Genomic DNA, 24,477 nt, shown 5'->3' on the forward strand with positions numbered 1-24,477 from the left:
TTCAAAATCGTGAACTTTGTTAATTCCATGTATATTTTTCAAATTCATGATTTTTTGAAAATCCAAGAGCATTTTTAAAATTAGCAACATTTTGTAAATTCTCATTTTCTTTGAATTAGTGAACCTTTTCAAATCATAAAAAATTGAGCCGTTTGTTTATGTGATGGTGGAGTATTTTTTTGCACGTAAGGGCTAAGAAAAAAACGCAGACAAAGATATCATTGTGCATATCATATATAGTTTCATTGTGCGCGTAAGGGTTAAGGAACAACTGTCGTCGTCTTCATTCTGTCATCGCCTTCCTTTTTCTAGCAACGGCAGCAAGTTCGTCAGCAAAGTTGTCAACTCGTCCAGCTGCAACCCTCGTCCCGTTGTATAATAATTAGGAACGGAGACAACCAGGCGGTTCTATATATATATGGCAAACATGAGGCACTTGGTTTTCCAGAGGAATTTTTTCGCAGAGACTACTACTAAAATGTTCATGACCTGGCCTCCGAGGAGGCATGCGTGCAGCTCCCTCTTCTGCCACCTCCATGGCGCCGGGAGCGCCTTGCTGTACCGTGTGCTGGACGCGGTGACGTCGGTGAAATGCGAGACGCGGCGGGCTCGCAAGCAGGTCAAGGTGCTCGAGGCCCTCGACGTCGCCGGGACGCAGCTGTACCACTTTACCACCATCGTCATCGCCGGCATGGGCTTCTTCACGGACGCCTACGACCTGTTCTTCGTCTCCCTGATCGCCGACCTCCTGGCCACATCTACTACCACTCGGCGGACGGCAGGCTCCCCGGCAATGTCGCGGGCGCTGTCAGCGGCGTGGCGCTCTGCGGCACGGTCCTGGGGCAGCTCTTCTTCGGCTGGCTCGGCGACAGGATGGGGCGGAAGCGCATCTACGGCGTCACGCTCAAGCTCATGGTGGTGTGCTCGCTCGCGTCAGGCCTCTCCTTCCACAACAAGCCCAAGTGCGTTGTGACCACGTTGTGCTTCTTCCGCTTCTGGCTCGGCTTCGGCGTCGGCGGCGACTACCCGCTTTCGGCCAACATCATGTCTGAGTATGCCAACAAGAGGACTCGCGGAGCCTTCATAGCAGCAGTCTTCGCTATGCAGGTGTGTAAGTAAAACTATCACAATATTTTTTGGAGCCTGTGCCGTATCTCATTCTTAATCTACAGCCCGCTTCTCTTTTCTCTGGTCTAACTCAGTCAAAGATAATATTTCAATCCTTATCTTATTATGCTTGCTCTGCATAAAGGGTCTTGGGAACCTGGCTGCTGGGGCTGTTGTTCTGGTGCTCTCTGCGAGCTTCAAGAACACGGCCGCGTACGATACTGACCAGCTCGGGCAAGCAGACTACGTGTGGCGCATAGTACTCATGCTCGGCGCCGTTCCTGCCCTGCTCACCTACTACTGGCGCATGAAGATGCCCGAGACGGCGCGCTACACCGCGCTCATCGCCAAGAACCTCAAGCTAGCGGCGTCTGACATGGCCGCGGTCCTCGACATCGACTTCGTGTCCGACATGGATGCGGAGGCCGTCGTTAAGCAGGACGAGTTTGGCCTCTTCTCCATGGAGTTCCTTCACAAGCATGGCCGCCAGCTCCTCGGAACCACCGTGTGCTGGTTCGTCCTCGACGTCGTCTTCTACTCCCTCAACCTCTTCATGAAGGACATCTTCAGCGGCATCGGCTGGTTTGGAGACGCGGCTGAGATGAGCCCTCTCGAGCAGACCTACAAGATAGCCCGCACGCAGGCCATCATCGTGGTCGGCGGTTCCCTACCAGGGTACTTCCTCACTGTCCTCTTCGTTGACCGCATCAGCCGCATCAAGATCCAGCTCATGGGGTTTACCGTGATGACCATCTTCATGACCGGGCTCGCCGCGCCCTACAAGTTCTGGTCCAAACCCAGCATGCATGCAGGCTTCGCCATCATGTATGCATTGATCCTCTTCTTCGCAAACTTTGGCCCTAACTCCACCACCTTCATCCTACCCACCGAGATATTCCCGACGCAGCTGCCGGGGGTAAGTGTGGTGCCATCATCGGTGTTCTCTGGTTCCAGTATTCTCATACGAGCATCCGGAGCTCTCTCCTTCTTCTAGCAGGGTGCAACCTGGTTGGAGTCATGTTCACTCTTGCCTTGCCGGAATCCAAAGGGATGTCACTCGAGGATATCACCGGAGAAATGGAGGAAGAAAGTGAACCATCTCAAGAATCTGCAACGATTGCTGAAGTTGAGTTCATCCACAGCGTGGAAATTTTGTAACCAGTACCATTCATCCCGGTTGCTGATTTTAGTGTCTTCTCAAAGTTACTCAAACATTGGAAACTTGTATCTTTGAAATGTTTGGATTATATAGTCTTCAATGTGACATGGGATGGGATAGACTCCAAACGAAGTGGCAATAACAAAACTAAATCTAGGCATAGCGAATAGTAGAGCAACTTTCAGTTTTATCCCGTCCTTTACTCCTATCCATATTACTTTTCGCTGGTTCAGTACAACTGTATTACAGAATTGTACTAGAGCAGCGACAAGAAATCCCTATGAGCCTACAAGATATTGAACCCAGGACCAGGGAGGTTGTGAGCACGTTGTTAGCCACTAGAACCAACCAGATTTGGTGATACATATGTAGCACAGTTTCTTATCAACAAGAATCGATTTACTGTAGCAGACCAAACCACCACTGTACGACCGGGCGGGTCACTGCAGTGAACCGACCGAGGGGGTATTGTAGCTAATATGTTTTTTCAATTTCTAAAATGTTTTTTGAATCAAGAATAATTTTAAAAATCGAAAATGTTTTTCAAAATTTGAACTTCTTATTGAAACGCGAACATTTTTTCAAATTTAGATCATACCGAACCCAGGATCCTGCAACTATTCTTCCTTCGTTCAAGACTCGCTTTTCTTGCTGGTTGAATGAGTGAGCCTTGGCCATACATACTGAGATTCAATAGTCAACTTTGGAGTCCGTCCTAAAGCCCTATGAACATTTTTTCAGAATTGTGAACATTTTCTGAAAGTGCGAACAATTTTTTAAAGTTTGCGAAAATTTTCTGAAAGTGCGAACAATTTTTCAAAGTTTGCGAACATTTTCTTGGAAACTTGAACAATTTTTAAAATTTCAGAATATTTTCTAAAAATGCGAACACTTCTTCAAGTTTGTGAGAATTATTTGAAAACACAAACATTTTTTTAAATTAAAGAACATTTTTCAACTTTATAAACATTTTGTGAAAACATTTTTTATTTTCTAGGGCATAAACATTTTTTTCTCTTTGCATTTCTCTTTATATCTATCTGCATTTCTCTTTGAATAAAACTAAAAGAAAAAAAAGAATATCTCACCTATATACATATCTTAGATAAATAAGCTGGAAATTACCACAATAATTAGAAACATTTGGTTGAAAGAAAAAAAACTACTAGATCTCACGTCCTATAAAAGAAAAAGAAAAACTACCACATCTCATGTTTAGATCTCATGTCCCTTAAAACAAAACGAAAAACTGATTCTAAAAAAAGAAACTACTACTTGTCACGTACAAAAAAGCTACTACTATATCTTTCCTTTAAAAAAGCTACTACAACTTATTTATCCTTTTTAGCTGCATTTCCTGTACAAAAAAACTACTAACGGATCTCACCTTTCTTTATGGTTCCTAGAATAAAGATCGCAGCAGCAGTCCCTCAGAAAACAAAAACACACATAGTGATCGTCTGTCTCCCTGATTTCACGTGGCGGCTGTCCCAAAACAAAAGAGAAAAACAAATAGATACCAAATCTCACGTAAAAAGCTACTACTATATCTTTTCCATAAAAAGAGCGATCACACCTATGTACACATCTTAGATAAATAAGCTAGAAATTACCACAATAATAAGAAACATTTGGTTAAAGAAAAAAAAACCACTAGATCTCATGTCCCTTAACCAAAACAGAAAACTGATTAAAAAAAGATACTACTTTTCACGTACAAAAAAGCTACTACTATATCTTTCCCTTAAAAAAGCTACTACAACTTATGTATCTTTTTCTAGCTGCATTTCCTGTAAAAAAAACTACTAACGGATCTCACCTTCCTTTAGGGTTCCTAGAATAAAGATCGCAGTAGCAGTCCCTCAGAAAACAAAAACGCACGTAGCGATCGTCCCCTGTGTCCCTGATTTCACGTGGCGGCCGTCCCAAAACAAAAGAGAAAAACAAATAGATACCAAATCTCACGTTAAAAGCTACTACTATATCTTTTCCATAAAAAAAGCTTAATCGGTCTCTGGGAGTTTGTTCAAAATTAATGGTGTAAGGGGGCCTAACACTTCCAATGCCGGTCCCAAGACCAGAAAAAAGTGGAGGGCGCATAAAGAATATAACACTAGGCCTTTGTGTTTAATCTACATAACTTACTACCATCATTTTGTAACTTGGCCATAAGTCAATTGAGTGAAGATCAAGAGCAGCCATCATACATGGTGGTACAAAAACATGAACTGGAAGATTAGTCACTAACAACACTTCCTTAATTAGTTTATTAGTTCAATCGTACGGTGCCAAAAATAAATAGGGGGGATGAGACCCGCAGACCAAAAAATTAGACCTATCTCTGCCTAAACATGTGTTTGCACATGGAGAGCTATACGTAGCATTCTCAAGAGTCGCAATAAAGGGGTGGACCAAGGGTAATATTATATAAATAAATATTTAAAAGGCACATAAAAACACTTTTATTATAGTTCTTCGTCAACAAATATGTTGCTATTGACCTTTTATTAGACAAGAATAAGTACATACAAAATTTGTATACTACAAACTATCTTCAAGATAATAACTAACATATCAATGCTAACATGAGATGGCAGGATGTTCAAAAAAAAACATGACATGGCAGGATGGATATGGTTTATTGATATGCATAAGTAATGGAAGTGTGCATCGGCATTTGATGGAACAACTCATTCATACCTAACATTGATGCTCAATATTATCTGATATTTGAGGCTCATTACATATAGTTTAGAGCCTGAATGTGAATAGGGGTATGGCGGCAACTGTGAATGCCATCACAAGCACGAATAAATTGGATAGGCGTAATCAAATTAATATTTACACTACTTTATTTACATCTGTTCAACAATACAAACATAGGAAAAGGATAAGAAGGGGTAAATATGGCATGAACATGAAAGGGAAAAAAGTTGGACCTGCAAGACGAAGATGGCAACCGCTATGGAGGACGAATATGACGTGTCGGCCGGCCCTGATTTTTAATAATATGGATGTGTCTTATGGAGGATGAACTCAGTCCGGATCCAATATGGCTACGAGACATGAGATACATTCCCACAATGACTCAACAATAACACCGATGTTGCTCTTTGCGTAGATGGACATCAGCCGGCGGCATCAATCAGGCAGTCAATGGAGAAAAGGAGGTTGTCTTTTCTCTATGAGTAGCTGGACGTCAGCCGGGGGCGGCAACACGGGAGTCAACGCAAAAAGGAAGGAAAGGAGAAATGAGACGAAGGGGATCGGGCAAGGCCTGCCTCTGTGTGAACATGTGGACTGTGGAGTCCTAGAGATTCTGGAATGCTGTGTGCATCTACGTGTGCCTGTTGGACTAAAAGCCTAATTAATCATTCAAGTATGAAAACATTATTTTACTACAAAAAGCACAAATTATCAGTTATAAATTGTGCTAAAAGCATCAACTATGAATTATTAAAAAAACACTAATTAATGTACATCGTCTAGGGAAAAAGTATAGTGCATAGAGGCATTTTAACAGAAATTGTGTAATATTTGGTGATGTAAACTTTTTTAAATATAAATCCATGCTAACATATACTTCATGGGCATATTAACAGAAAAAATGATCGTTACAAAATCGCCCATATTGAATCAAATTTGATGCCTAGGATACTTCTTGAGGAAACATTATATACTAAAAATAAGTATATTTGATATGCCTCAACGGCATTGTAAAGCTAGCCACCTACCATGTGCACATCACTGCAGTTGCATTAGGAAATCCCATGAATTTGAGGACGGAACACTAAAAAACTTCAGCAACAACATGGCCTCCAAATATCTCACCCAAACATTAAAGAGGTAACTCTTATATCCTTAAAACGCCCAACCCAAAAACCTGGTGAATATGAACTACTAGTCCGACACACTTCTCTCAACTGGTATTTTTGAACTACTAGTAAGCGTGTACGTGAAAATTCACGTGTACAGAGAAGATAGTCTGGTAGTAGTAGTCAAAAACATTACAAACGAACCTAGCATGTTTTTGTGCAATCAAGGATGGTCATTCTCACTGTTTGAAAAAAGGTACTGCCTGCAAGTGATCTAAAATGTCTTGGAGGGAGTAAAATCTACAAAATCTACTTTGCAGTGCACCTAAGAGCATCTCTAGTAGATTCGTAAAAGGCCCGATTCTGTTAAATAACCGCTATTTTACGGTTTTGGGTGAAAGAAAAGGCCATTCCAGATCCCGCAAAATGGCTGGTCCTGTAAAAATTTATACAACCCCCCTTAAGAAAAACCTCGTCCTGAAGATATGGAGTTTTGGAGGAAATTTTTTCAGCTCCCACTATACCACGAGGGCTGGGGGTAAATGTGTTTTATTCAGTGCGAAGTGTAATATACTATGTTAGCTATAGTAGCTAATTTTTTGTATGGCCACGCGACACTCGTGTTTTACTACTAAACATGATTTTAAGGTATATCACTATATGTGCTTCATGCTTCATAATTTCCTCGAACATAGGTTCCTCAAAAATGTTTACTTATCTGAACATTTATTTAAAGTAGTATTAAATTATTATTTTTTTAGCATATATTCCCTCAACAATGCGCGGGGTATCATCTTGTTTACAATAAAAAGTGGTCCCTGCAACCCAACATCTGATATTTTTTTCATAAATGTGGTGGCATACACAGAGACAATCTTTGCAGAGACCACTCCTCGCTAACCGATTTCAACGAAGAGAATTAGGAGCTTCTTAAATTGTTTTACATTGTGCAATTGTGTTGTCCCAGTATTTTGGGGTCTGCTGTTTCATTGGGCTACCTCACCATATTGTATTATTTCGCCGTGTAACTTGGGTGTTGTTCCTTTTATATATAAAGCAGGTCAAGAGCCTGTTTCAAGAGTAAATGGTCTCCAGACGGTGTAGGAATATTAACCCCACAACTACTCCCACTCTCTCAAAATATAAGATTTTTTTGGCTAACCATATATTCTACAAAAGTAACAATAGAAGTTGTACCAAATCATTGATTGTTCAAACATCAGCAAACACATAACTTTGCCACGGATTTGCCATGAACCGTGCAATCGAGAGATGTACTATTCCTCTTCCTTTTACCTTCCCATTCTAGAAAGAAATAATCATGGTCTACACATTTTTTTGGACCAACTCAGATGAAGGAAGCAACTATTAATATCATATACACAAAGGTGTAGCTCTAATATATTGGAGACTAAATCTTAAATAGGTCACAAAAGATAATAAATGATGCATGTATCAGCTATTAGAAGACCAAATTCAGCAGCTCTGTGGAAGACACCAAATCACTTTTACATGTGACGAAACATAAACACCGCTAAAATAAACAGTGAATCATAATCACCTGGAGCAATTCTAGCTCGAGGAACTTCTCCTTGCACCCCGTCATGTGGTTATTGGCACCCGTGTCTAGATACCACGACACGTTCTGGCTTCCGGATAACTTTGGTGTTACTTTTTTCTCATGAAGTAGCACCTTCTGGTTTGGCTTTGCAACCATCGTTTGGACGAGATCACAAACTTCGGCCATCAGAAGACCTGGACGTTCGTCTTCCTGCTTTGCCAAATTTGCCTTGATCTCCCGCTTGTTAGGTTCCACGAGATCACAAACTTCGGCCATCAGAAGACCTGGACGTTCGTCTTCCTGCTTCGCCAAATTTGCCTTGATCTCCCTCTTGTTAGGCTCCGGACAATCCTTCGCAAAGTGACCCATCTCGTTGCAGTTATAGCACTTGACCTCGGACATATCCAAGTTCTGTGGCTTCCGCTCTTTAGATCGGTCCGCCTTACCACGACCTTGTGGCTTGCCTTTTCCTTTGCCTTCTTCGGTTTGTCCGCCGCGCTTCGCGTTTCTTGAGCCTTCGCCAATGTTGCGCCTTTGCTACTTGGGGACTCCCAATCTGCGCGTGAGTACATGAGTTGGTCACCACCTCCTCCTTTGCCTTTCCGACAATCACGAGCATTCTCTTCCCATGTCCGCAAGCGTCCGATCGCCTCCATTATGGTCATGTCATCGATGTCGTAAAGCTGCTCGAGCGTGCCGATGATGTACGTGAATTTATCAGTCACCGAACTGAAAAACTTCTCCACAATCTCGGTCTCCTCGAGCTTTGCACCAAGCGCGCGGATCTCTCCCACTAAAGTAGTCAGACGCATGGCATATTCATTCACCGATTCAGTTTCCTCCATCTGCAACTTGTGAAATTGGCGCTTCAGTACTTGTGCCCGAGTCTTGGTGACGCGATCTTCTCCGATCCTCATCTCTTTGAGTGCGTTCCACGCCTCTCTTGCTGTCTCGAACTCCGCCAATGTCATCAGCACGGAATCCGGCACAGACTGGGCTATGGCGGCCATGGCACCTTCGTCGCACTCCTTGTCGACGTCGTCGTCCGTGATGGCCTCCCACACTCGAAGGGTTCGGAGAATGATCTTCATCTTCACCGCCCACACGCCGTAGTTGGCGTCGGTGAGCATCGGGTACTGGATGGGGATATTGCGATGCGCCTGTACGTTGACGCCGCCCGTTCCGCCACCACTAGTTGCTGACTTGCCGCCCTTCTTCACATTGCCGTCGATCTTGTTCGCCTTGGAACCGCCGTTGCCGGACTTGACCGCCTTGGAACCGCCACTGCCGGACTTGACGGACTCAGTGTCGCTATCCGTCATCGTAGATTGTCGAGGCTCTGATACCAATTGTTGGCTTTTGATCGTTGCTAGATCAAATCACCGGGATACGCTAACGCCTACGTGCAAAGCTAGCTTCGAAGCTAACACGGTAGAAGCTTGTTTGATCTTCCTGGAGCAGTGCACGTACACACGTCTAGCCGGAACCGTACGTAGAAGCTGGCTCGTAACTAGCCCGATCGATTGGGTCGATCTGCTTCGGCTCTCTGGACGACGAAACTTTACGCGAACGAGGAAAACGGATCGATGGATTGTCGAGCCTGCTACTTTGACATCCTAGTATTCGAGTAGTACAGCATATATGACACCGAGTAGGATTAGTATTACTAGTACATTTCGGTGAGCTGCTAGGCTGTCCTACGCATATATATGTGCCTGTACCCTGCCCTTGTAACACAATAGAAAAAGCAATACAAAGAAAAGTAGCAGGCTCGACACGAGCCTGTAGCTATCAAAAAATCCATCGATCCATTTTCCTCGTTCGCGTAAAGTTCTGTCGTCCAGAGAGCCGAAGCAGATCGACCCAATCGATCGGGCTAGTTACGAGCCAGCTTCTACGTACGGTTCCGGCTAGACGTGTGTACGTGCACTGCTCCAGGAAGATCAAACAAGCTGCTACCTTGTTAGCTTCGAAGCTAGCTTTGCACGTAGGCGTTAGCGTATCCCGGTGATTTGATCTAGCAACGATCAAAAGCCAACATGGCAAACATGAGGCACTTGGTTTTCCAGAGGAATTTTTTCGCAAAGACTACTACTAAAATGTTCACGACCTGGCCTGTGAGGAGGCACGCGTGCAGCTCCCTCTTCTGCCACCTCCATGGCACCGGGAGCGCCATGCTGTACCGCGTGCTGGACGCGGTGACGTCGGCGAAATGCGAGACGTGGCGGGCTCGCAAGCAGGTCAAGGTGCTCGAGGCCCTCGACATCGCCGGGACACAGCTTTACCACTTCACCACCATCGTCGTCGCCGGCATGGGCTTCTTCACCGACGCGTATGACCTGTTCTCGGTGTCCCTCATCGCCGACCTCCTGGGCCGCATCTAGCAGCAATTAAATTACGGTGAAATTATACTCTCCATGTTGTTACGGCACACACGGTTGGTAAATTACAAATGTTTGCGATATACATCATAATCCGAGACGGTTCACGGCGATGAAACGTGTGCAAGCATGCACACACTTGCCTTTTGCAAAGGTGTGCGATGTCAGATAATATCACAAACGGTGCTGGCAAACTAACCGTTTGCGATAGTTGCCTTATCATCCACGATTCACAACCATGAACTGTTTCTGATGAAGTATGCATCGTAAACGTTGCACCACAGAATAGCGTGTGCGATAGTTGCCTTATCGTACACGATTGAAAACCATGAACTATTTCCGATGAAGTATGCATCGTAAATGTTGCACCACAGAATAGCGTGTGCGATAGTTGTCGTGTACGACGGTCCAACGTTTCGTAATCCTATCTGACACTCGTACGATGATTAGCTAATCTTCTTAATTAGTTATCGCATATGGTTTGTGAAAAGCGAATGTGTGTGATTGTATGCTTATCATACAGGTTTTATAATAGTGAACCGTTTGTGATGGGCCGAGCCTCGTAAACGTAGCACCACAGAATACCGACTGCGATGGCAATGCGACCACAAATGAAAAAGGAGTATTAGGGTCCCTATCCCCGACGATTTCTGGGTCGTGTGGGAAGGACCCCCTAATCGCCCATACTCACTAGGTGACGGTTCCAAATGCCGTCGCGGAAAGGGGTTTTAACCCGTTTGTATATCACCGACGCGTACCAGTGTTGAGGTGATCTCTGAACCTTTATAGACTTCTTCTTCATGAACCACGATCACTCTTGGTCTCTGTAGAAAATGACACCTAACCTTTGAGAGTTTGCAGCTCTCAAGATTAATAGGTGGAACGTACTAGACTTAGATTCGAGTGATGCTAAACCACTATCTAATTTTTCGGCTTTGGTTTTTTTTTCTCTCGGTGAATTTTAAATTCAAATCACTCTGAAGAGGGGGTTGCTCAACGATCTTCTCGGAATCAAACAGAGCAGCCACCAGACAAAGCCGGTGCAGGGTGGCTATTTATAACCCCAGCCTTCCTAGATGAGAAATAATCATTTTAGACATGCGGTCCAGCCAATGGCCAACCACACATTTGTAACAGTCAAATTTGAAAGCAAAGGTAACATTACTTGAGGAACAAGTTGAGGGAGTCCTGTATTAAGGGGTCCTTGGGCGTTCGGCCTATTGACATGGGCCAGATTGATGGGCTGTGAAGATACAAGACCGAAGACTCTCACCTGTTTCCGGATGGGACTCTCCTTGGCGTGGAAGTCAAGCTTGACGCCCGAATATGAAGATTCCTTTATCTCTAACTGACTTTGTACAACCCTAGTCCCCTTCGGTATCTATATAAACCGGAGGGCTTAGTCCATAGGGGCAATCATAATCATACAGGCTAGACTTCTAGGGTTTTAGCCATTACGATCTTGTGGTAGATCACCTCTTGTAATACTCATATTGATCAAGATCAATCAAGCAGGAAGTAGGGTATTACCTCCATATCGAGGGCGCGAACCTGGGTAAACATCGCGTCCCCTGCCTCCTATTACCATCAACCTTAGATGCATAGTTCGGGACCCCCTACCCGAGATCCGCCGGTTTTGACACCGACATTGGTGCTTTCATTGAGAGTTCCGTTGTGACGTCCATGACAGGATTGATGGCTCGCCTTGTTGTCAAGGACAGTATCACCTCCGGAGGAGCCCTGGCCCCAGGTCAAACCCTCCGGCTGGGCGGCTTTACCATGACTGCCCGTTCGGCCGTCAAGCCAATGATGACTTCTCGGGTCATCAAAAATCGCCTCCGTGTTGACTCCCAATACTCCAAATGGATGGATCCAACGAAGTTGTCGTCTTTAAACGAACTCCTTGATCGCATCGCCGCCCTAGGGGTCGCCACAGACTACGATCGGATCGGGCTTAAACCGGTCAGAGAGAAACCAAATCTCCACCGATCACCCATCAGGTAGCGGTAATCGAGGAGCGAAACAACAACTCCCCCTCTATGTTGACGACGAACTATGTTCGGATCTCCGGCCTTGAAGAGCCGGATACCTGTCCACGGAACAACACACCCTGCCCTCCGAACCTAGAATTGGACAATGGGCCTGAAAATCAGTTGATATACCGGAGCCCGAATTATCAAGTTCGGAAGTTTCTCAAACTCCGGATCCCAAATTGGGTCAGGGTTCGGACTTAAATCCACCCGCCCACCCAGATACACGCGATCTTATGTACATACGACAACAGTCTCAAGAAACGGTTCGTCACTTTTGAGCCAAATTCCTCCTTGTCAAAGACAAGATCAAAGATTTATGCGACAAAGACTTGGAGTGGACGTCAAGAAAGAAGCGAGGAGGCCACGAGGCAGGGAGGCGCGCCTGCCCCCTGGGCGCGCCCCCACCCTCATGGGCCCCTCGCAGCTCCACCGACCTACTTCTTCCTCCTATATATACCCATACACTTCGAAAACACCCAGGAGCACAATAGATCGGATGTTTCGCTGCTGCAAGCCTCTGTAGCCACCAAAAACCAATGCGGACCCTGTTCCGGCACCCTGCCGGAGGGGGAATCCATCACCGGTGGCCATCTTCATCATCCCGGTGGTCTCCATGATGAGGAGGGAGTAGTTCACCCTCCGGGCTGAGGGTATGTACCAGTAGCTATGTGTTTGATCTCTCTCTCTCTCTCTCTCTCTCTCTCTCTCTCGTATTCTTGATTTGGCACGATCTTGATGTACCGCGAGCTTTGCTACTATAGTTGGATCTTATGATGTTTCTTCCCCTCTACTCTCTTGTAATGGATTGAGTTTTCCCTTTGAAGTTATCTTATCGGATTGAGTCTTTAAGGATTTGAGAACCCTTGATGTATGTCTTGCATGTGCTTATCTGTGGTGACAATGGGATATTCACGTGATCTACTTGATGTATGTTTTGGTGATCAACTTGCGGGTTCAGTGACCTTGTGAACTTATGCATAGGGGTTGGCACACGTTTTCGTCTCGACTCTCCGGTAGAAACTTTGGGGCACTCTTTGAAGTTCTTTGTGTTGGTTGAATAGATGAATATAAGATTGTGTGATGCATATCGTATAATCATACTCACGGATACTTGAGGTGACATTGGAGTATCTAGGTGACATTAGGGTTTTGGTTGATTTGTGTCTTAAGGTGTTATTCTAGTACGAACTCTATGATAGATCGAACGGAAAGAATAGCTTCGTGTTATTTTAATACGGACTCTTGAATAGATTGATCAGAAAGAATAACTTTGAGGTGGTTTCGTACCCTACAATAATTTCTTCGTTTGTTCTCCGCTATTAGTGACTTTGGAGTGACTCTTTGTTGCATGTTGAGGGATAGTTATATGATCCAATTATGTTATTATTGTTGAGAGAACACTAGTGGAAACATGGTCAAATGTGAAGCACATTAGTGCCAGTTTGATTTTTAGCCAGCACTAATGTGTCCATTAGTGCCGGTTGCAACGGCTAGACGGCCGCTCTCATTCGTACCGGTTCGTGGCAAAACTTTAGCACCGGTTCGTGCCACGAACCGGTACTGAAGTGAGTAGTGGTAGGATGTTGTTAGTCTGGGGCCCCTCCAGTACCTTTAGTACCGGTTTGTGTTACAAACTGGTACTAAAGGTCGTCCTACATAAACCCTTCGCTCACCCGAGCTCGCTCTGTTCTTCCCCTTTCCCTCTTCTCCTCTGTTCTTCCCCTCTTCCTCGAGCTCATCACACATTTTGCCCAAAATTTGTCAAGATTTGAACGCCCACATCCATTCAAATGATCACAAAGGTTAGCAACTTTGTCCTTTCATCTCTCATTGCTAGATTAGCTCTTGCAATGCTTTGTATAGTGATTAATTTGTGAGTTTAGTAATTTGGAAGGAATTATATGTGCTAGTATTTGATTTATATGCAATTTGAGGTCACAAATAACACTTAGTTTGCATATGTAGGTGTGGTTTACTTAGTGCCTTCTAAATCTCCGTCGTAACCACCGTCGATCGCCCGCACCGTCCCGTCACCGGCACCACCTTGTGGTGAGGCTCTTGTTCATGAATGTTTTACATTACCAAATTGATGTTGGTGTGATTTTGATATATAGTTACTCGTATAATTATCTTACCCGTACGTTGTTTGTTATACATAGTGCCATGGTTTTGATATCCGTCCCTGTCAGCCCTCGTCCTTGTTATGATTCGGATGTGGTATATTCTCTTTTATAACTAGTTGTTTCATTTCGTGTTTATGACAAATTATGCTCATCTAGGAGGTATGTGAACCAGGAATTCCAACCGACCCTATTGTCGAGAGGTTAAATTTAGTTGAAAGAGAAAACGAGTATTTGAAAGAAAAATTGAAAAGAATTGAGGGGGAGAAGATGGAATTGGAGTTGCATGTTGCCGATGTCGTAGATGATCAGAAGGTCAAGATGGAGAAAATGCGCTTGAAGATTAGAAAGATTAGAAAATATGCCATTGATAGTGAGGCTTGGTATCATTATGCTATTGGATCAATTATTACCTTAGTTGAAATATTGATCGCATTTGTTGTTGCATTTAAATGGTTTAGCTAGAGAGTTATTTGTTTGTTGCATTTAAGTGTTGTATGAACTATATATATATATGTATGAACTTTATGTATGAACTTGTATTAATTTGGTCTTTTTGGTGTTGTGTAACGAAGATGAGACGACAATGGATGTATGATGACCGATGCCATTTAATGAGTACACATGGAATCTTCCAACTTATCGACCAAGTTTAGAGGAAAGCATGCTAGAGTTCTTCAAGCGTCTCAATACCAATGAAGATATACTACTTTCTTACAACTTCCTGTGAGTCACACTGTCTTGTACTACAAATTCTGTTTTTGCTTACTAGCTAGCTAAATGTTAATAATTAAGTGTATAGGGTTTACAGTAGTTGATTAGTGTTATGCACATGCCCGCTTAATTATGACATGCAAACGTGTGCACATGCAGTTTTCACTGGATCTTGTTAGACATTAAAGTTGGGGAAGGAAAAGTTGAAGTACTGGACTCACTACTTAAAGAAGACAGTGACTACACCATCGTGAAGGGGATAGTCAACATGTAATTTCAATCATTATTAATTAACCATATCTCGGCCTATTTAGTTCGTCATTTCGTTATATGAACTATTTAATAACCCCTTTATTAATTTTCTTTGCCGGTGGGCAGGGCTCTTGGGCAAAGTTCATCAAGGTGACTCCAGGCAAATGGGCAAAAAAGTTGTTTTAGTATCGACCAAAGGTAAGTAATTAAGTAGTACTAGCTACCTAGCTAGCTACCATCTCTTTAATTCTTGTTTCAATAACATTAATTAATTATCATGCTTGATTAATCATTATCTGATTCAATTCCATTCTCGTAAAGGCCCTGAAGCAGGCGCAGGGAAATGATCTGTGTGCATACTACGTTTGCAAGAACATTCGCATGATGGCATCCGAAAGGAGCAGATCTCAAAGACAGGACTGGGTACGTTTGTCAGAACACTATTCACACAATTATCAATATCTAGTCACACAACTAATACACATGCATATTGATCTCCTTCTTAATAGTTCAGAGAGGTGCGGGAGCAGCTCCTACCAATGGACCGCATACTAGCACTTCAAGAGGAAATAGTGGGATTTTTGCTCGAGCAGGTCATAGATCCCAAAGGAGAATACTATTACCCGCTACCGCCCCCATGAACCACTTGTCATCGTGCTCCAAAGGCACCAAGGCGACATGTAGGAGAAATTGTATATATATATACATGTGTATGTGTGAAAAATTAATGGTGTTGGTTGTGAGACATTCGATGATATATATTTATATATATATGCGGTTCTACGAGAAAATCTATTTATATATATGCATAACGTGTACAATATGTAGTATCGTAAAATACCAGCAAACAAAAAAGAATTAAATGGAAAACACAAAATTAATGGAAAATAAGAAATAAAACCAAAACCCCCCAAATATTTAGTACCGGTTGGTGTTACCAACCGGTACTAATGGTCTACCAGCACCCGGGCCTGGCTCGTGCCACGTGGTGGCACTTTAGCGCCGGTTCGTGCCGAATCGGTAGTAAAGCAGGGAGGGGGGGGGGCTTTAGTCTCCACTCTTTAGTGCCTGTTTTGGAACCGACACTAAAGGCCCTTACGGACCGGCGCTAAAGCCCGGTTCTACACTTGTGGAACTTGCACTAGTGAAAGTATGAACCCTAGGCCTTGTTTCCTAGCATTGCAATACCATTTACGCTCACTTTTACCACTTGCTACCTTGCTGTTTTTATATTTTCAGATTACAAAAAACTATATCTACCATCCATATTGCACATGTATCACCATCTCTTCGCCGAACTAGTGCACCTATACAGTTCACCATTTTATTGGGTGTGTTAGGGACACAAGAGACTCTTTGTTATTTGGTTGCAGGGTTGCTTGAGAGAGACCATCTTCATCCTACGCCTCCCACGGATTGATAAACCTTAGGTCATCCACTTGAGGGAAATTTGCTACTGTCCTAGAAACCTCTGCACTTGGAGGCCCAACAACGTCTACAAGAAGAAGGTTGTGTAGTAGACATCAAGCTAATTTCTAGCACCATTGTCGGGGAGGTGAGTGCTTGAAGGTATATCTTTAGATCTTGCAATCGAATCTTTTAGTTTCTTGTTTTATCACTCGTTTAGTTTATAAAAGAAAACTACAAAAAATGGAATTGAGGGTGCCTCATATGCTTCATCTTTTTAATATCTTTCATGAAAATAAGGATTCCGATAATTGCGCTCAATTGCTAGAGGAAGAATGCATTAAAATGTTTGGCACTAAATCTTTGAATGATGAGCATGATTGCAATGTTATTAGTGTGAATTCTTTGAATACCCATGATGCTAATGATATGCAAAGTCACAAGCTTAGAGATGCTATGTTTGATGAATATGATATTTTTTGTCCCCCAAGTTTTGATGAGAAAATTTATTATGATGAACGCATGCCTCCTATTTATGATGATTATTGTGATGATACGTATGCCATAAAAATGAACATAACTATGAAACTTCTCATCTTGATTTTAATTTTCAATTGGATTATGCCTCACATGATAGTTATTTTGTTGAGTTTGCTCCCACTATTCCGAATGAGAAGAAATTTGCTTATGTGGAGAGTAGTAAATTTTCTATGCTTGTAGATCATGAAAAGAATGCTTTATGTGCTGGTTATATGGTTAAATTCATTCATGATGCTACTGAAAATTATTATGAGAGAGGATCATATGCTTCTACATATTGCGATAATATCAAGTTTCCTCTATATGTGTTGAAAATCTTGAAGATTTCCTTGTTTTGCCTTCCTATGCTAGTTGATTATTGTTCCCTTAAGTTGTTTGCTCACAAAATCCCTATGCATAGAAAGTGGGTTAGACTTAAATGTGCTAGTCATATTCTTCATGATTCTCTCTTATTTTTCAATTCTTATATTTTATGTGAGCATCATTGAAATCATCATGCCTAGCTAGGGGCGTTAAACGTTTGCGCTTGTTGGGAGGCAACCCAAATTTATTTTTGTTCTATGCTTTTTGCACCTGTTTAGTAATAAATAATTCATCTATACTCTGTTTAGATGTGGTTTTATGTTTTAATTCATGTTTGTGCCAAGTAGAACTTTGGGAAGACTTGGGTGAAGTCTATGCGATCTTGCTGTAAAAAACAGAAACTTTTGCACTCACGAGATTAGCTGCCATTTTAACTGGAGAGTGCTTTGAGGTTGATTATTTTTGCAGATGATTAATAGACAAATTCCTCAGGACCACCTATTTATTTCAGAATTATTTGAGTTATAGAAATATTCGAAAGTTACAGATTTCTACAGATTGTTCTGTTTTTGACAGATTCTGTTTTCATTGTGTTGTTTGCTTATTTTGATGAATCTATAAGTAGTATCAGAGGGTATGAACCATAGAGAAGTTTTAACACAGTAGGTATTACACTAATATGAATTTAGAATGAGTTCACAACAGTACCTAAGTGGTTGTTTTATTTTCTTATACTAACGGAGCTTACGAGTTTTCTGCTAAGTTTTGTGTTGTGAAGTTTTCAAGTTTTGGGTAAAGATTCGATGGACTATGGAATAAGGAGTGGCAAGAGCCTAAGCTTGGGGATGCCCAAGGCAACCCAAGGTAATATTCAAGGACAACCAAGAGCCTAAGCTTGGGGATGCCCTAGATTACATCCCCTCTTTCGTCTTCGTTCATCAGTAACTTTACTTGGAGCTATATTTTTATTCACCACATGATATGTGTTTTACTTTGAGCGTCAATTCATCTTATTAGGATTTTCTTTCTGTTATTTAGAATAATGTTTTGCATCTTTATTTTCAATAAAAATTTCAAGGATAGCCTTTACCATGCTTATTTTGCAAGTATACATGTTGCTGTTTTAAAACAGAAAGTTTATCGATGTTGCAAAAATTCCCTAGAAAATTCAGAATTTGATATATTGTTGAATTTTTTTTGAAAAATAAGCTCTGATAAATTTTATACAGGCTAGTATTTTTCTCATAATTGTTGGAGTTATGTAAGTATGATGAATCTTGCATTCCTTATAGACTGTACTGTTTTGGCAGATTGCTGTTATTTTTGCATTGTTTGCATATGTTTGCTTGTTTAATGATTCTATTTGAGGATAGGAGTATTAAATATGCAGAGGCATTTAGTATGCAATGTTGAGTAATAATTTTAGTGATTTGTTACAGTAGAAAATGATAAGGTTTTTGAATTGGTTTATACTAACTTATCTCACGAGTTCTTGTTGAGTTTTGTGTGGATGAAGTTTCTCAGATTTAGGAAAACTGTGATATGAGAGGAATTAAGGAGACACAAAAGTTCAAGCTTGGGGATGGCCAAGGCACCCCAAGATAATATTCTAAGAAGTCTCAAGCACCTAAGCTTGGGGATGCCCCGGTAGGCATCCCACCTTTCTTGTTCAACAATTACCGGTTAGTATCGGTTGAGCCTAAATTTTTCCTTCTTCACATGACGAGTGTTATCCTTGAAATGTCGTTTTTATTTGTTTTGCTTGTTGTTTGAATAATATCCCAAGATCTGAAATTCTTAAATGAGAGAGACCATCTTCATCCTATGCCTCCCACAGATTGATAAACCTTAGGTCATCCACTTGAGGGAAATTTGCTACTGTCCTACAAACCTCTGCACTTGGAGGCCCAACAACGTCTACAAGAAGAAGGTTGTGTAGTAGACATCAAGGCCATGCAAAATACACACAACACCGGATACCATACCAACCCACAGCCTTAGATCATGTTGGATACTTTGGCAAGTGGCCAAGAGTGGTGAGGATCTCCTCACAAAAAATACCGCAGAGCTACACCCCACGGAAGACGACGACCTCAGAGTATTGACGATCTTCGAGACTTTCGCCACAAACAATAGGCGCAAAAGGGCACTCCTTGACCTTGCTGAAATCTGCCAAGTAGCAGCAATAAACCCCTGGGATGACACGGCCATAACTTTCAATGCCGATGACGAACCAAAATTCAGGACAGTCTAGGCACCAGCCGCCTTGGTCCTCAGTCCAATCGTGGACGGCTTTTGGCTTACCAAAGTGCTCATGGACAGCGGCAGCAGACTAAACCTCATTTACGAGGAAACTCTCAGCAAAATGGAAATAGACAGGAGCCACATTGAGCAAAGTAGCACGACCTTCCGAGGAATCATTCCCAGTCAGGAGGCGCGATGCAAGGGAAAAATCACACTCGATGTGGTATTCGGCACGCCACAGAATTATTGGTCCGAAGAGATAACCTTCCAAGTGGCCCCTTTCAACAGTGGATATCACGCCTTATTAGGGCGAGATGCGTTTACACACTTCCAAGCTATACCTCATTACGGGTACTTGAAGCTCAAGATGCCCGGGCCCAATGGTATTATCACTCTTGCCAGTGATCCGGACATAGCACTCCGCGCCAAAAACAAAACCGCAGCCCTGCCCCTCGAGGCATTGTTTGAAGCCCTCACGGCCGAAGAGTTAACCAAACTACGCTCCACAGTGGATAGGGACGACATGATCCTGGACAAGCGACCCAAATCCGCCTCCTTTAAACCAGCAGATGACATAGTCAAATTTCAAGTCCACCCGATGGACCCCAGGAAGAAAGCATCCATCGGGGCATAGCTAGACCCAAGGGTTGACGCTGCACTACGAGAGTTTCTGTGCGAGAACTGGGACATATTCGCCTGGCACCCTTCTAACATGCCGGGAATCCCATGCAGGTTGTCTGAACACAGCCTAAACATACTGAAGGGATATAAACCGGTCAAGCAAACACTGCGGCCCTTTTTCCGAACCCGAACGACAAGTTATGGGGGAGGAGCTAGCCAAGTTAATCGAGGTCGGATTCATCAGAGAAATAAAACACCCGGACTGACTGGCAAACCTGGTGATGGTGCCAAAGAAGGATAAATCCTGGCGCCTATGCGTCGATTTCAAAGACCTCAACAAGGCCAGCCCTAAGGATCCATTTCCCCTCCCTCGCACCGATCAGATTATTGATGCTACATCCGGACACGACTCATTGTGTTGCCTCGACGCATACTCCGGATACCATCAAATAAAAATGAAGGAATCCGACAAAGCCGCAACAACATTCATTACCCCATATGGGCCGTTCCGCTTCAACACTATGCCCTCCGGACTTAAAAACATCGGCGCCACCTACGAACACATGATTCAAAAATGCCTGGAGAAACAAATCGGCAAGACAGTTGAAGGGTATGTAGATGACATCGTCATCAAAACTAGGCGCGTCGAGTCATTAATAGATGATCTTCATCTCACATTCGACAACCTCCGTACATATGACATCAAGCTCAATCCAGGAAAGTGTGTTTTCAGCGTTCCCACTGGAAAACTGCTGGGCTTCATCGTTACCAATAGAGGAATTGAGGCGAACCCAGCTAAAATCCAAGCTTTGTCACAGTTGGCTACGCCAATAGACCTTAAAAAAGTCCAAATACTAGCAGGATGTGTGGCAGCTTTAGCCGCTTTATCTCCAGACTAGGAGAAAAAGCATTGCCACTTTATCGCCTTCTCTGACACACCGATCACTTCGAGTGGACGGACGCAGCAACGGCCGGACTGGAAGAAATAAAGGCTCATTTAGCGAGCAACCCAATCCTGGCCGCACCGAACGTCGGTGAACCCATGTTATTATACATATCGGCAACACACCAGGTCGTAAGTGCGGTGCTCGTCGTCGAATGAAAGGAGGACGGACATAAATTCCCTCTTCAGAAGCCGGTCTACTACGTATCCACTATCCTCACACCATGCAAATCCCGGTACCCTCATTACCAAAAAATAGCATATGCGGTCTTCATGGCATCCCGGAAGCTACGACACTACTTTCAAGAGTGCTCAATCACGATGGCCTCCAAAGTACCACTCAATGACATAATAAATAACCGCAATGCCACAGGCCAGATTGCCAAGTGGGCCATTGAGCTCCTCCCATTCGACATAACATACAGACCGCACCGGGCAATTAAATTCCAAGTACTGGCCGAATTCGTTGCTGAATGGACAGAGGCCGAACTCCCTAAAGAGTACGACACATATTCCAACTGGGTCATGCACTTCGACGGCTCCAAAATGCTGGCGGGCTTAGGAGCAGGCGTTGTCCTAACATCCCCCAGTGGAGATACAGTTCAGTACATACTCCAAATATTATACACAGACTTCAACAATGCAGCCGAATATGAGGTCTTATTGCATGGTCTTCGGATGGCTGTCTCCGTGGGCATACCACGCCTGGAAGTGCGCGGGGATTCAAACCTTGCAATATCTCAAATAAATGGAGACTTTGATGCCAAAGATCCGAAAATGGCGGCTTACCGTAACGCCGTTCTCAAAATGTCGGCTCGGTTCGAGGGGTCTTGAGTTTCACCATGTGGCCTAGAAAGTAATGAAGCGGCGGATGTCCTTGCTCGCATTGGCGCCAAGTGCGACCCCTTCCCACCTAACATCTTTCTGGAAAGGCTCTTCAAGCCATCCGTGGTGTGGCAAGGGGAGAGCGGCAACACCAGTCGGGATCTGACTATAACCCCACATTCCGAACACACTGATATCATCGGGGCCTCAGTCACCGAAATAACACCATCGGCCCATCTTATCATGGCAGTCATTGCCCCATGGACCGAACCCTTCTTGGCCTACCTTAATAGGCAAGAACTCCCTGAGGATCAGAATGAGGCGCGCCGCATTGTCCGGCGCTCGAAAGCCTACAAAGTTCACGACGGAGAACTCTACAAGAAAAGCGCTACCAGAGTACTTCAAAGATGTATCTCCGAGGAAGAGGGGCGGAAACTCTTGGCTGAAATTTATGCCGGTCTTGGTGGTCACCACACTGCGGCTCGGGCAATTGTAAGCAAGGCCTTCCGTAGAGGTTTCTATTGGCCGATGGCCCGAGCAGATGCACAGGACCTTGTCCAACGTTGCGTCGGATGCCAGCTTTTCGGCAACTAAAGCCATAAGCCACCCACTGCTCTACAAACAATCCCCATCACTTGGCCTTTCGCGGTCTGGGGGCTTGATATGGTCAGACCCCTTAAAGGAGGAAGCCATAAGAAAAAATATCTGTTGGTCATGGTGGATAAATTCACTAAGTGGATAGAGGCCAAGCCAGTTAAAACGGCCGAAGCCGGACCAGTGATAGACTTCATTTCCGGTGTTGTGCACCATTATGGTGTTCCGCACAGCATCATCACCGATAACGGCTCCAATTTCACAGCCGATGAGGTGAAAACCTGGTGTGTTAATCTGGGCATTAAGCTCGATTACGCCTTCGTCTAACACCCGCAAACAAACAATCAAGTCGAACGAGCCAATGGTCTTATTATGAGCGGCATTAAGCCCAGACTAGTGCGGTCTGTGAAAGAATAAGACAAGCAGTGGGTTGAGGAGCTCGACTTCGTACTCTGGGGGCTGCGGACCATGCCCAATCGCACTACCGGATATACACATTTCTTCATGGTGTACGGTGTAGAGGTTGTGTTATCCTGCGACATTATTCATCACTCACCTTGAGTGCGCATGTATGAAGAGAGAGAGGCCAAGCTTGATCGGCAGGACAGCTTAGATGCCCTGGAGGAGGAGCGCGACGTCGCAAAAGCCCGTTCCACATTTTATCAACAACAGGCCCACAGATATCAAAGCAGAGAAGTGCGGGCCAAGACTTATAATGTTGGCGAACTCATTCTACGATTGCCGGAGAAGAAAAAGGACAAACTCAAGCCCAAGTGGGAGGGTACCTTCATCATTGACGAAGTTCTCACTTGAGGAATGTAACGCCTACGTGATGCATCAGATAATCGCCTAGAGCCGAACCCATGGAACGCGGCCAGACTCTGAATATTCTATGCCTAGCGCCGAACTCTTTGTTCGTCTCCTTCTCCCTTTTGTTTCCATTATTTATTTTTTCCCTCTCTTTTCGCTTTTCCTTTTTTTAGCCTTAAAGATTTCGTGAAGTTAAACCGCTCACCTACGACGTACACATCCCCAAATATGTACGTCCATTATACCTGGGGCCTTCTTGTACAGTAGGTTATTATTATTTTCCGAGCATTAAGCTCATCACATATGTGTCTTTTACTCGTATGTACCTTTTGTTCGCCATTATATGCATCGATATGACTTAAGTTTTGGCCAATCTGGGTTGCGTGGCTCCTGTGCTTATGCCCTACGTTCCCGTTAGTTCGGCTAGGGCATAAAGGGAGCACCTCTGCAATTGTTACTGCCGGATCATCCGGATGTCTACCTCGGACTGGGTGAAGCCGAAAGCTAGCGTTCTTAAGGGAATATTCGGTCGGCGGACTAAAGATGTTTTTTACTCATTACACTATGAACCCCCAGATGTTACATATATTGCGATTTTTCAATCACAGTTCGGGCATGCACGTTAACGCATGCTCACCAAGGGAAAGGAACCCTTAATGTAACCACTCTCTCTCGAAGATGTTTCTTACAATCACAATGTAATATAACATAGCTAGCCAGATACAACTTGTCTTTTCAAGCAACTATGACCCCTACGCCTGGTTTCCACGCATACTCCAGTTTATTTAGCCGCTCAGGTATTCGGAAACACTCTGCACCTTCGGGTCAAGAGGTCGAAGCGAAAAGGTCTGCCATGACAATTTACAATCCGGCTAGGGACAAATATGTCAAGGAAAGTACATAGTCACTTGGACTAAAAAATTTCCTCTTCTATGTCGTCCAACAGGTTGTCTGGCTTACAGTCCTGTTGAGAATATTTTGTGGCTACTTTTACCTGGTCATATACCAAACTAACGGGAATTTCTTTTCCATCTGACCCTAAAGGTCC

At 43.7% G+C, this 24,477-nt stretch overlaps 1 pseudogene; it reads left to right on the plus strand.

Moving 5' to 3' along the window:
* The first annotated feature begins 478 nt into the window (after nt 1-478).
* LOC123083166 (putative inorganic phosphate transporter 1-13) lies at nt 479-2,265 on the plus strand (annotated as a pseudogene).
* The last annotated feature ends 22,212 nt before the right edge of the window (nt 2,266-24,477 follow it).

Source organism: Triticum aestivum, chromosome 4A, assembly GCF_018294505.1.
Source record: "Triticum aestivum cultivar Chinese Spring chromosome 4A, IWGSC CS RefSeq v2.1, whole genome shotgun sequence".
Taxonomy (NCBI): Eukaryota; Viridiplantae; Streptophyta; class Magnoliopsida; order Poales; family Poaceae; genus Triticum; species Triticum aestivum.